The sequence below is a fragment of the Podarcis melisellensis genome (assembly GCF_964234715.1).
Source record: "Podarcis melisellensis genome assembly, chromosome: 16".
NCBI lineage: Eukaryota > Metazoa > Chordata > Lepidosauria > Squamata > Lacertidae > Podarcis > Podarcis melisellensis.
In genome coordinates, this window is record NC_138533.1 from 7,013,877 (window position 1) to 7,028,363 (window position 14,487).

The 14,487-nt window shown below is 43.7% G+C and overlaps 2 long non-coding RNA genes across 3 annotated transcripts in view; both read left to right on the forward strand.

The window, feature by feature from the left end:
- LOC309358725 overlaps positions 1 to 14,487 on the forward strand; it is a 258,724-nt gene that overhangs the window by 96,903 nt on the left and 147,334 nt on the right. The window lies entirely within an intron of this gene.
- Positions 1 to 14,487, forward strand: part of LOC309358760 — a 150,745-nt gene that overhangs the window by 46,884 nt on the left and 89,374 nt on the right. The window lies entirely within an intron of this gene.

Below are 14,487 nucleotides of genomic sequence, written 5' to 3' on the forward strand. Positions count from 1 at the left end.
GGCGAGTCAGAAGAATGGTGCAAAGGGTACTGGGTTACTACCCACAAGGCCCCTGGCCTGCCTAGTTACATTAGGGAACGTTGCACCCTGCACCATCGCCGTGCCTTTGGGGCCAAAGAGCCATGCTTGAATCGCGTCGCAAGAAGGACAAGGCAGTGTATATTGATAGAACTTTTGACAATTGGCTAACTCCTTACACCTCTTACATGGGATTGGTTGCCGCTGCAAACCCCAATAGGGCTTGGCACTTGGCTAACTATCTGGGCATTATCTTAAAAGTAAAAAAATGGCAGGGGACTCAGCGGCTTTGGTTTACGATGAGCTGTTCCGTGAGAGGCTGCTGAAGAACCCACGGCCCGTTGGGACATCAAGGACAATGATCTTTGTTCTGAATTAGTGGCCCCAAACTTCCAAAAAAGGGCTTTTTGGGAGAAGTCAGTTAAACCCCCCTCCAAAGTGCAAAGAGTGGCTATATCAACATGTTGGGAGTTTAATAATGGGTTGTGCAGCAGGGACCGAAGCCACTTTGACCATGCTTGTGAGCGTTGTGGTGGTCCTCACTCACGGGCTAAGTGTTTTCGGGCTAAGCCCCCTTTTCTAGGCCTTGGCGAGGTAGCCTTTAGTCTAACATCAAGTTGGGGGAATGCATTCATTCTCTCTCCCCATGCAGGGCCCGTTAAAGGGCAAAACCAGGAGTCCCTGGCCCTAGAGTGGCAGCACGTAGGTCAAACTCCCGGGACGAGGTCGGTGGAAGGGCATGCTGTGTAAGTTTCACTTTGCAGTCCCCTCTCACTGGGCCCCAAATGCCTGCATATCCTCAGCCAGGCGGGCTGAGAGGGTTACCTGCCAAGGCCTGTGCCAGGTTTCCCACTCTGAAGTTCAATAACGTTTTGGCCAATTTGAACCCATACCCTGATCTCCTGTGTTATCATTTGGGGAAAGGGGTAGGCACCACAGACAGGGTTTAGGGTGTGTGTCCGCAAACAGAGAGAGCACCCCTTCTTTCCTCTTGATACCCTTGACCAAAGAACGGTGCACTCCTATCTGGGATGGCCATCCTCTTTCACCAAGCATGCAGCTTCAGGGTGTGTGTGGATATTTTCACCCCCTCCCATTGCGAGAATCTCCTGATATGATGTTTTCAGAAGGAGGGGGAGGAAACTGCTCTTCGCTTCTTCCTCTCCTGCCTGACTCTGTGGGGAGTCTGAGTGTTATCTATGTAGAGATTAGACGGCTGAGTGAGAGCTGTAACACTCATTCAAGCCAGTAGCGCTTCAGTTTTAGTCCAGTCACCTAGCCCAGTTGGGGCAGATCCAGTTGTTGAGCCCAGTCTTTGGCATCGGCTCAAAGGCGTACTGACAGGGGGGTGTACATGGACCGTTGAGTGTGGGAGCCGACACATGCCTAGCTAGCCAGATCAGCTGAATCAACCCTGGTGATCAATGGGGCAATGGATGTTGCAGCCAGATGCTCCTCACCTCCAAATATATAAAATCATAACTACCTAATACTTATTGCAGTGGTGTTTGCTGCTGCTGAAATTGTTGGAATTCAGGCCCGTTCAGAGGTATGTGCCTATCTATCCAGGCACCGGCTGAATTCCTTCGACCTCCCTCTGGCGTCTCCTGGCAGGAAAACACACGAGGTCCCTTCCGGCGATTTTCCTCAGGCTGTGAGAAAAACACACCAACTGCTTCTCCTCCTCCCTGCACCCTGCATATCCCCAGGGAGGGAAATCAGTCTCAGACAGAAACGTATCTACATTCTTTTATTCTGTCTTTAGCAGTCATACAGTAAAAGATGTCTGCTCTCTTCAACAAACAGAGAGAAACTCCAAACTCCACCCATGTACATCCTGTACAGGTCATATGACACACACTGAGCTAACATCTGGTGCTCAGTACAGAATGGACTGCCCCTTTGTGTCCATGGCAACAGTCACACACTTCCTGTTTGGCTTTCCAGCCACAAGCAGCAGTCTGAGCTGCTAGAGCCTTTGCTTGCTGCAGCATTGCTGCTTTAGAATAACATACTCCCCCCAAAGTATCAATGCGTGCTGCGAGCAAAGCGTCATCCAGAGAAGAAAACAAACAGTTGTTATACTTATAACACTCCCCTGTTGTTTCAGTTCCACCCTTGGAACTACCCGCCACTGGTTTTACCAATGTACCTCTCTGGTTGTGTGACTTCCAAGGAATGAGTGCTTCTGCATTACCTTGGTTAACAGCTCTCTGTTGTGCCTTTGTCTCTGACTCAGACACAGCTTCAATCTGACCTTGGTCGTTTACAACAGCAACAGCTAAGTTAGCAAACTCTTGTGAATACCTCTTTGGTGGTACACCCTTCGTTGCTCTTTCAGACCTACGTAAGAGGTGCTGCTCTTCTCTGCTTTCTGGTTCAGCCTTTGAAACCTCTGGAGAACCAGTACTAAGCTTAATCAGTGGTTCATCCTCCTCTTCTGAGGGTCTAGTCATTACGTGAGATTTCCTCTCAATGACTGTGACAACCGAGCTGTCTGAGCTATCGCTGTCATCATCAGTACTACTGAACTCAATAAAATCAACATCATCATCATCAGAATCATCATCACCTGTGGGAGATGTGTGAACAATCACTCTCTCCTGTTCAGGAGCACTCTCTAGAAATTTTGTGAGAATCACCTTTCCAGATTCAGACAAAATTACTCTGTAGAGACCCTTTTCATAACCCACAAAAATGCCTCTGGCATTCTTTACTCCACCTGGAGCTTCTGTCCTCACATGAGACCCAAAAACCTTGAAATGGGCAACAGAAGGTTTTCTATGGAACAGTTTCTCAAAAGGAGAACTTCCCAACTCTTTTGAAACTTTTCCCAACCACGTGTAACAGAATGACATCAGCGACTCAGCCCAGTATTCATTTGGCAGATGTGAACTAAGCAATTGCGCTTCCATTCCCTTTTGCAATTCTTTGTTCACCCTAACACAAACACATCTGTTCCAAGCTTCTTCGGAACTAGCAATTTTGTGTCTTATCCCTTTCTTCTTCAGGAACCTCTGGAAACCCTGTAAAAGAAAAATTGGCTTCTCATCTGTGCAAAGACAATTTATGTCAGCATCATGCATATTTTTAACCTTGTCACAAAACTCTTTAAACCTTTCTATGGCTTCTTTCGGTCTCTCCAAAAAATAAAGCCAGACAAAACCTGTAAAAGAATCAACACATATTAGGTAATACTTTGCATTGCCTCTAGATGGTGCTAAAGGACCAATCACATCAGCATACACCCGCTGAAATGCCCTGTCGACCCTCGAGGTCACCTTCTTGGTGTTCTCCTTGTTCAAACCTGCAAAAGAGATCATGTTAGAATCACAAGAATTACATTTCATGTAATCACTTTGATCAAAAGTCAACAAATACAGTCCATCTTTCTCTTTGGCAGAAAGATACAACTCTCCATCTTTGTAGATCTCGCATTTCTCATCATCATAGGACAGTTTTAGTCCCTTCTTGGCGATCTGCGAAGTGCTGAGCAGATTGTACTTCAACTCTGGAACCAAATAAACATTGTTTATAGTCAAGTTCAGACTTTTAAGATACACAGTTCCAATTCCGGTCGCTTCCAGCTCTCGACCGTTGGCTTGTTGTACAGCGAAGCTTTGCTTCTTAAACGTTGAAAATAAATCCCGGCGTCCTGTCATGTGAACCGTGGCTCCAGTATCGATGACGAAGAATTTTCCCGCTTCTGGTGTGGCTTTTAGCGACATCAAAGCTTTTGCAGTCTTTGCCTTTGGGATGGTATGACCTTTGTCTGACGCCTCAGACTTTGTGGAGCTTCCCTTGGCTCCTCTGTGCTGACGTGGCTTCTTACAGCTCCGCTGAAGATGCCCAGTTTGCCCACAATTGTAACATTGAACAACGTTCAAAGTTACAGCGTCTCCTCCAGTAGCAACTGCAGTGGGGGTGTCAGAACTCCGTTCTTGTCTCCCCCTGTCCTTAACTTCCAGTGCAGCAAGCCTGACTGGCAACTGTTTTGTAAGTCCGATTCAGACTGTTGATCACCATGAAGCAAAACACTTCCTCATCCAGACGGAAATTGCGTTCCACCATCTGTTGACGCAGAAATTTCATTTCTGTCAGGTGCGCTTGAACATCTCCATCAGGCGCAAGCCTCAGGTTGGTCAGCTTTTCAAAATACAGCAACACTGAAGAACCTGCATCTCTCTGATGTGTCCTTCTCAGCGTGTCCCAAACATCTTTCGCGTGCTGTAAATCTTGTATATGTATAAGCTGAGAGTCTGACACGCACAGAATTATAGCAGTTCTGGCCTTCACATCCTGTGACTCCCAAGCACGCGTTGGTGCTGCAGGGATGGGGTTCTCAATCACCCCAAACAGTCTCTGATTCTGCAGCAAGGCCTTCATCTTGACAGACCAAGATGCATAATTGTCACTGGTCAAAAGGGGCGGAGAAGGCAGGCCTCCCCCTTTTTTGGCATCCATTTTGAGTCCTTGCATTGACTCTCAAACACAAGCCTCTAAAATCCAATAGCTGGCTTGTTTACACTCTGTGCACCTGGCAGCTATAACACTGGCCGCTTGGAAAGTCCCTTTCCAAAGATCATTTGGGCCTAAATCATGACAAAGCTTGTTTTCGCCTCTCTGAGGCATAGCATGACTGTATAGCCCTTATCTTGAAACTGGCCTGCGTTGCTAAGCAACTGCATTCCTTTCCTTGGAGAGGATTAACCACAGGAATGTTTGGAATGCAGAGCTCGTCTTTCTCGGAGCTGTTTTCCCATACACTGCTCCCCGTGAAGCAGAGAATAACTCAATCTGCGTTCACTCTTCTAAGCCCGAAAATCTCATACCTGGGCTCCGTAGCTTGGCTTTCAGCTTCTTCTGGACAGCTTCTGGCTGCAGAGGAATTAGCCTTCTCACCTCAGGCTTCCATGGAGCAATGAAAACAGCAGCTCTGCCACTCTTTCTGCAGACTTCCATGGATCGTAGTAACCATCCTCTGCTACCACTGTTGGAATTCAGGCCCATTCAGAGGTATGTGCCTATCTATCCAGGCACCGGCTGAATTCCTTCGACCTCCCTCTGGCGTCTCCTGGCAGGAAAACACACGAGGCCCCTTCCGGCGATTTTCCTCAGGCTGTGAGAAAAACACACCAACTGCTTCTCCTCCTCCCTGCACCCTGCATATCCCCAGGGAGGGGAATCAGACTCAGACAGAAACGTATCTACATTCTTTTATTCTGTCTTTAGCAGTCATACAGTAAAAGATGTCTGCTCTCTTCAACAAACAGAGAGAAACTCCAAACTCCACCCATGTACATCCTGTACAGGTCATATGACACACACTGAGCTAACATCTGGTGCTCAGTACAGAATGGACTGCCCCTTTGTGTCCATGGCAACAGTCACACACTTCCTGTTTGGCTTTCCAGCCACAAGCAGCAGTCTGAGCTGCTAGAGCCTTTGCTTGCTGCAGCATTGCTGCTTTAGAATAACAGAAATAACAAACTAACTATGGCATTATGTTCCCTACATTTCTGATTTATATTATTACATGTGAGGACCCTTTTTATAATATATATATGGGGGCTGTTCTTTTTAGATGTAGGGCTGTAGCCAGCTAGGTTCTACTCAGTGTAGACCTATAGGAAATAATGTATCTAAGATAGACATGCCCCCCATGCCTAGGAGTGAAACCTAGGAATGAGTAAAAGAAATGAAAAATGAACAGAACCAAAAATATAATTATGATGCAGATAGATAGTGTTTATTGTAGTGGAAAGAGGAGATCATGAAAGCTTTTCATAGGTGAGCGGCTTCAAATAGGTCAACAATCCTTTCAGCCACAAAAGAGTTAAATGACAAAGTGACAGATGAATTTATAATTGACACAAGGGAACTGGAAGCATCAGAACTCTTGCAGGCCTGATGCATATTCATAGTGCCATCAATGAGTGATAGAAAGGAAACAGAAAGGATGCGCTAAAGAGAGATAGAAGGAAAGCTCAAAGAAGCATTGATCAGGGATGTGTAGGCGAGAGTGTCAGAGATGCTGAGCAACCTTTTGACCACAAGGGCCATCAAGTCCAACCCTCTGCAATGCAGGAATCTCAGCTACAGCATCCATGACAAATGGCCATTAGACATTGATCCATGGTGTGCATTTCAGGTAACATTCCCCACCCCCCGTTCCTGTGGGGAATCACAATCCCATTCGAAAGAGAGACAAGATCATCTTTGTCTCAGTATAGGAACTGTCGCTGGACGAGAAGGGAGATTGTAAGCAAAAGAATTTGGTTGCATCAGTGAAGGCAGCTGCATTGCTGATGAAGGAGCAAGCATGCTAGCCTGTGTTATCTGGGCAGGGCCTGGAGCTGGGGAGAGTCATGCTTGTTCAAAATCCCAGCATTAATACAACCGGCAGAAGTGTTCTGTATATTGACTGCGCTAATGCTCGATCAGGTATGATTATGATAGTTTGTGCCATTACAGCTGTAGTCTTCGTAGAACAACTGGTGTGAATCTGGAAAAAATAACATGGAAGTGCTTAAGATGGCGTACACTAATGTCTACTCGTATTCTGTTTTAATTACAAATTTTGCATCAATAAATACTATGAGCAATCTTTTCTGAAAGAGGTGTCCAATTACATCACAGTAAAAAGTAAAATTTAGCAAGCAGATAGATTTTTAACAGGGAGATATACAGGCAAAAACCCTCATCCTCCCAACTTTTCCTCCCTTTTTGTGGGGAGAATGAGGTCTTCGTTCCTCACACTCCTGTATAGCAACAGCATGAGGCGAGTCAGAACTACAAATTTGAGGAGGGGAGAATACAAGTTCAAAGAGTGACTAGTGACCTTAGATGGTCTTTGGTTACTTTGTTAAAGGCTTAGTCAGATAAAAAAAAACCTCTCCTGTACAGTTGTACCTTGGAAGTCGAACAGAATCCATTCCGCAAGTCCGTTCGACTTCAGAAACATTCAGAAACCAAAGCTCGGCTTCTGATGGGATGCAGGAAGCTCATGCAGCCGATCGGAAGCCACAGAAGCCCCATTGGATGTTCAGCTTCCAAAAATTGTTCGCAAAGAGTCACTTCCGGGTTTCTGCCGTTCGGGAAAAAAGCATTTGAGAACTATGCTGTTTGAAAACCAAGGTACGACTGTTTTACTTTAGTATGTGAATAGAGTGAATCCTCATTCCCCATAATGCACTTTGTGTCCCTGGATTAGACTATCCACTCAGGCTAATACAAATCCATTACACTATTCCAGCTATGTAAGTATTTTCATGTTTCCACTGCGATTCACACCAAATCTATGAGGCAAATGTGAAAGTTTGCAACTTTCTAATTACCCTGTTTCTCAAAAATAAAATAAAAAAATGTCTAGTAGCACCTTAGAGACCAACTACGTTTGTTCTGGGTATAATCTTTTGTGTGCATGCAGACTTCTTCAGATACTCTGAAACAGAAGTCACCAGACCTTAACAGTGTCTTCGAAAAATTTTACACATCACTTGGGAAGATAGGCAAACTAATATCACTGTACTGGAAGAAGCAAAGATCACGAGTGTTGAAGCAATGATTCTTCAACTTCATTGGACTTGTCATGTTATGTGGATGCCTGACGATCACCTTCCAAAGCAACTACTGTATTCTGATCTTAAAAAGGGAAATGGAAAGTGTAATGCTGGTGGTCAACAAAAGAAGTTTATAGACTGTCTCAAGGCAAATTTTAAAAAACGTACTATAAACACTGACAACTGGCCTGCGAGCGCTCCAGCTGGAGAACAGCCTTTACCAAAGGTGTCATGGGCTCTGAAGACACTCAAACTCAGGACTCAAGGAAGAAACGTGCTAAGAGGAAGGCACCCTTGGAAAATCCACACCGTGATCAAATCCTGCCCAGAAACCAATGTCCCCACAGTGTAAGGACGTGTGGATCCAGAATTGGCCTCCACAGTCACTTAGGGACTCATTGTTAAAACCATGTTTATGGAAGGTAATCTTACTCGGTTATAAGTTATTAAAAAAGAAGAATGAAGATTTATAGGGTGGACATTTCTCAGGAAGGTAGTAGGAGATGGGTGATTGACTCAATGGGTATGGTAAACCTATTGACGACTGCAGATGACAAAAAATAGCTTTAGCTGTTCCTTAAGTTTTCAAAGATCACTGCAGATGGTGACAGCAGTCACGAAATTAAAAGACTCCTGCTCCTTGGGAGAAAGGCGATGGCAAACCTAGACAACATCTTAAAAAGCAGAGACATCACCTTGCCAACAAATGTCCGTATAGTAAAAGCCATGGTTTTCCCAGTAGTGATGTATGGAAGTGAGAGCTGGACCATAAAGAAGGCTGATCGCCAAAGAATTGATGCTTTTGAATTATGGTGCTGGAGGAGACTCTTGAGAGTCCCATGGACTGCAAGAAGATCAAACCTATCCATTCTTAAGGAAATCAGCCCTGAGTGCGCACTGGAAGGACAGATTGTGAAGCTGAGGCTCCAATACTTTGGCCACCTCATGAGAAGAGAAGACTCCCTGGAAAAGACCCTGACGTTGGGAAAGATCGAGGGCACAAGAAGAAGGGGACGACAGAGGATGAGATGGTTAGACAGTGTTCTTGAAGCTACAAACATGAGTCTGACCAAACTGCGGGAGGCAGTGGAAGACAGAAGTGCCTGGTGTGCTCTGGTCCATGGGATCACGAAGAGTCGGACACGACTAAACGATTAAACAACAACAAAGTTTTCAAAACACAATCCCTAGCGAATCTACTCCGGAGTCACAGAATGCCTCTGTGCCCTTTTCGTATGAAAGCTTTCATTTAAAGACAACTTACCAACAGAAGGAATAGCTGAGCAACTGAAGTCAAGGGAAGCTGGAAGACTCTGGTGAGGAAGACAGAAATGTCTGGAGCATTTATACCTTTTGCTTTTGGCTTCCACGCCTTGAGTCAGCCTTGCTCTTTCCTAATGGGCACTTGGCACAAATGCCTAGAAATCTCACAAACATTTTTCTTTCAATGATTAACCCCACGGGGGAAGAGTGTGATCTCATTCAAGAGTTTATATTTCATTATAGATTATTATAGTCCCTGGTTGGATGCCTTTTTGGAAGCACATATCCTTAATTACTAATGCCACCTTGTCTCAACCCTTATATTATCTGATTATACAAATGAATGCAAATATGGGTCACATCCATTGTTTTCAGATTTCAAAATGCCTAATATTTAAAACCAAAATCTCAAGGTTTCTGGGGTTTTATTTTCAAAAACAATAAGTATTCTCATCTGCAATGTTCCTTGTATTTTTCTATTTAAGCCATTTTCATTCCAAGTTAGTATTTTTAATCTGCCATTCTGGCTTAATTTAAGGAAAAATAATATATATATTATTCCTGCTTTAATTATGTGTTTGTTACTCTTCCTCTTCTTCCTGTTTATCAGTGCTATCCTCAGGTAATTCTTCTATCCCCCTTTCTGCTCCTGTCACAAGCATGCCTTCTCCTAATTCTTATATAAAATTTTTCATCTGAAATTTCTGCACTTCAGATATATCCCTGCATCATTGTTTCTTGTTTTTATATGTGAAAGAGACTCCTTTCAGGAACTCGGATCTATATGGAATTTGCTTATTTCTCAGAGCATCTGTCAAAAAATTGGAATTAGCTTGGGTTTTTTAGAAGTTTTGACGGGAATTTCTTTTAGAATAATTTTATTCTTCTCTCCTTTCTGTAATCTATTCTGATAGTTCGTTTGTATTATTTGGTCTCTAATTTGGCGTAAATTAAAAATTACCAGACAGTCTCCTGGTAACTTTTTTTCACCTTTGCAAAGCTTGATTTAATTCAGAAGATTTAATCAATCGAGTTTTCCATCAGTTCTTCCTGTACCTCTATCTAATTAAGCAACTCCTTAATCAATTTGGACCTTATATCTTCCTCTGGTTCTTCGGAAATTAGTCTAAGACAGAGAATCATTTCCTTCTGACACATTTCCAAAACCGCAATGGCATCCCCGGCTGATACCTGGGAGGCATTAGCCTCCGCCACCTCCTCTTTAATTTTTCCTGGCCTTTTCTCAATTCCAACCCTTCTGCCTGAACCCTCTTTGTTTTTCTTCCTCTAATCTCTGTGTCTTGGTTTTTAGCTCCTGTACTGATAGTCCCCCTGCCATAGTGTTCCCATCCACATTGTCATTGCTGACACAACTCAGATTCCTTTTGTGGGTTGACTCTTTTTCCTCCTCCTCTTCCACTTTCCCTCACAAATGTGCCCCTAATTATCTCTAAACCATCCTGGGGTTTTGTTTTTTGCCTGTATACCTTCATGATGCCCCAGTCCCCCAAAAATGTTCTTCCCAGGATCCAACCAGAATGCTCTAAAATGCTGCCCTTACTTACAATCTCAGCATCCTTATTTACCACATTTCTGTCTCCCTCTCCTCAGCTGTGTGTGGTGTCTCAGCTGCTGAGCAAAGCAGGGAGTGACAGCAAACGTCAGAACCTCTTCACAGTCATGTTGCAAATCTTTGAAATATGTGTTTAAGGACCCTCTGATGTTGCACTGTAAGATCTGATGGCGCTGAGAGAGGCTGGCTAAACGTGAAATGATGGTCACATAGAGAAGTGGCATTTACCCCTTTCTCTGGGGTGTATTGGATCTTTCTCTAGCCATGTTCTAGGTCTGCAGGAGAGGTAGCGAGGTGGAAAGAGCACGCCTTCTTTTCACTTTATTTCTATTCAAATATTGTATGCAATGGACCGAATAACAGTGCACTCCTATCTGGGATGGCCATCCTCTTTTACCAAGCATGCAGCTGTGTGTGTGTGTGTGTGTGTGTGGATATTTTCACCCCCTCCCATTGCGAGAATCTCCTGATATGATGTTTTCAGAAAGGAGGGGGAGGAAACTGCTCTTCGCTTCTTCCTCTCCTGCCTCACTCTGTGTTATCTATGTAACAATCTATGATTGTTAACTATGTAGAGATTAGATGGCTGAGTGAGAGCTGTAACACTCATTCAAGCCAGTAGCACTTCAGTTTTAGCTTGCAATAGCTATTAGAAATGAAAGAAGTTATGCTTCACAGCTTTCTTCCATCTTCTTTATACTCTGTTGAGTTTGGTGCTCACAACTCACAGTTGTGGGTCCAGTTCACTTAGACATGCCTTCCAGGAGTCTAAGTAAACTTTCCTTTACACTTGTTTGCCTTGAAGAGCATTTTTTATTTGCAGACCATTCACACAGTTTGGAGTTAGCCATGGTCATTGATTTCAATAGGTCTCCTCTGATTCCGAGTCTACTTCTTGTTCTCAGTCTGTCTCAGGAGATAATGGAAGAGTGCGTCTTTGGGGGTGAAGTCAAACCATTGTAGAGTTACAGTGCCTTCTGTGACTGTAGAAACCAATATGGGATATACATGTTTTGTGGCAGCTGGGGCAGATGAAGGCGTCTGGTTGTGCTGATGCCATGGTGTTTTGTTCTTTCTGCGCTTCTCCAGCTGGTCATTCCTCCTCCAAGTACACACTGAGTCAAGCAGACATTGGCAGATCAGCGATTTATAAGTTAGATATAACTGACTGGATGCATTTTTTTTTTAATGGGTGCAAATTTAGTTCCCATTGTCCTCACAAAGGAGAATGGAAGCTAAGGGGCTTCCGGTGTGTTATGGGTTCAGGAAACATAAACAATGAACACAAACCACCACCTTAAACAACAACAACAACAAATTAATGAAAGACACATCAGTGTTGATCTTACTGTAGTAGAATTAGCTACACCCAAGGACTATAATATCTGAAATGAGAGGTTGCAAGAGGTTGTAATATAGTTACCCTATAATAATATGAGGAGACCCTATAATATGCTTGCAGCCTTAGAAAATAACATAGGCCAATTGTCAGGGAACTGACATTGGAGCCAGAAGTGGAGGCATGGATCCCAAGCGATGCCCGAGAAGGGCCAAGCAGGGAGAGAGGGGACACATCAGCTGGGGAAGGAAATCAGCATAACACCAGGGATAAAGGGGGGCGGATGGGGGAATCGGAGAGAGGGCTCCAGGACTCTTCGCTGGAGACCAGCAGGGAGAGCACAGGTCCTCTGCTACCCACACCCACCCTGCGCAGAAGACTTCCGCGCAGGGAAAGTAGACGTAGACTTGGCGTGAAAGAACTTCTTTGCTGGAAGAAGTTCAAGAAACGCCCACTGATGGATTCTGCTAGCGACTGAACAGCCACGAAGTGAAGGGCTGTCCAGCCAGGAAAGGTTTAACCAGGCTACCTAGCCAGGAGTGGCGGCAACTTACGCACGAGCAACCCCATATAACCATTACACCAATGTAGCTTTGATATGTGCAGCAAAGGTTATAATCAGCTGTGATTCAGACGTGACTTCCTTTTTCTAAGAAACTGTATAAAAGCACATGGCACAGGACACCAATCTCATCAGACTCAAGCATCTTCTCTTTGTCTTCTGCTACTGCTCTTGGTAAGTACTTTTCGTTCATTCTAATTCTGTATGTGTGGGTGAAATAATGAAATCACTAACCATGATGGCTATTCTCTGCTCCCGTGGTTGAAAGCTGAATGCTTCTGAATGCTAGTCGCTGAAATCCTCAGGAGGGGAGAGTTGCTCTCATGCTCAGGTTCTGCTTTTGGGTTTTCCTGAAGATGCATCTATCTAGTTGGTGATTGTGAGAACAGGGTGTTGGGCCATTTGCTGACCCAGCAGGTTTTTCTTACGTTCCTAAATATCAGATTTTGGGTCAAGTGGTGTGAGCCACATCCTAGTAAGGGGTGCAGGAATCTGTGCATTTTTGTTTCCTCTCAGATACTCTCTTTCTCTCTCTCTCCCCCTGACCTTCCCAGTAACTTTAGTTCCTCATAGTTTCATACATGTGGCCTGACCTAGCAGGCCCCTTTTATGTCCATCCGTGTTTTGTTTCAGAATGTAAAAATTAGGTAAAATTGTCTTTATATGCAAACCGAAACACATTTCTTTCTCCATCCCTCGCTGAGAGTAGTTCTGGTTCTGCATACCCTCCAAAATTTCTTCTAGGAAAATAGGGACATCCAGTGCTTTCTTTCTGGAAAAATAGGTGCCAGTACTCACCATGAAATTGTTTAAGTAAGTGTCACAATTTTTAATGAGAGAGAGAGAGAGAGAGAGAGAGAGAGAGAGAGAGAGAGAGAGAGAGAGGTGCCAGTACTACATACCCTTGAGTATCCTCGGTGGGGGGGGGGGAGCGCTGGGGATATCTATTACCATAATAGTAATAATTTTACTATCTAAATCCTACTTGTCTGACTGGGTTCCCCAGCCCCTCTAGAAAGATACAAATATATACAAAAGCATAATAAAACATTAAACATTTTAAGAAAACGTCCCCATGCAGGGATGCCTTCAGATGCCTTTGTCTTGGGGGCTAATATAACTCCATAGCCTGGCAAATGAAAAAAAGACAAAAACTTAATACTATTACAAATTTGGAAGTGGAAGGAAGAACTATACAGAACGCAGTGGAGATCAGAAAATGTTTCCAGAGATACTTTAAACAATTATATACACAGGAGAGGCAGAAAGAAATGGACATTGATCGATTTTTGGAATTAAATGGATTACAAAAAATTTCCCAAGAAAGTTAATGTTGAACCATAAAATAACGGATCAGGAAGTGGAAGGGACAATACAGAACATGCAGTTGGGTAAATCTCCAGGACCGGATGGGCTGACTTCAAGATATTACAGATCTCTGAAAGAATGGCTAGTACAGCCATTATAGGAGGTCTGTAATGAAATATTGGAAGGGAAAAAGGCACCAGAGTCGTGGAAGTAAGCTTACATTACACTTATACCGAAAATAGAGTCTGAGAAATCACAACTCCAAAATTACCACCCCATATCTTTACTTAATGTGGATTATAAAATTTTTGCAGATATCTTGGCTAAAAGATTGAAAAGGGTATTAGTGGAAGAAATTAATAAAGACCAAGCGGGCTTCCTCCCGGGCAGACATTTGTCTGACAATACGAGGAACATAATTAACATTTTAGAAAAATTACAAGTGAACATTAATACTAAAGCAGTTCTGATATTTGTGGACGCGGAGAAAGCCTTTGACAACATCTCTTGGAGCTTTATGAAGAAGAATTTATTGGGGATGGGGGTTGGTCAGGGATTTGGGAATGGTATAAGTGCAATTTATACAGAACAAAAGGCCAAATTAATTGTGAACAATGTAGTGACAGAAGAATTTAAGATAGAGAAAGGAACACAACAAGGTTGCCCAATCTCTCCATTGCTTTTTATATCGGTCCTGGAGGTTCTTATAAATATGATTAGAAGGGACCAAATGGTTAAAGGTATTCAAGTCGGAGCTAAACAGTACAAATTGAAAGCATTTGCCGATGATTTGGTATTGACATTACAGGAGCCAGAATCTAGTACGCAAAGAGTTTTGGAATTGATTCAAGAATTTGGTCAG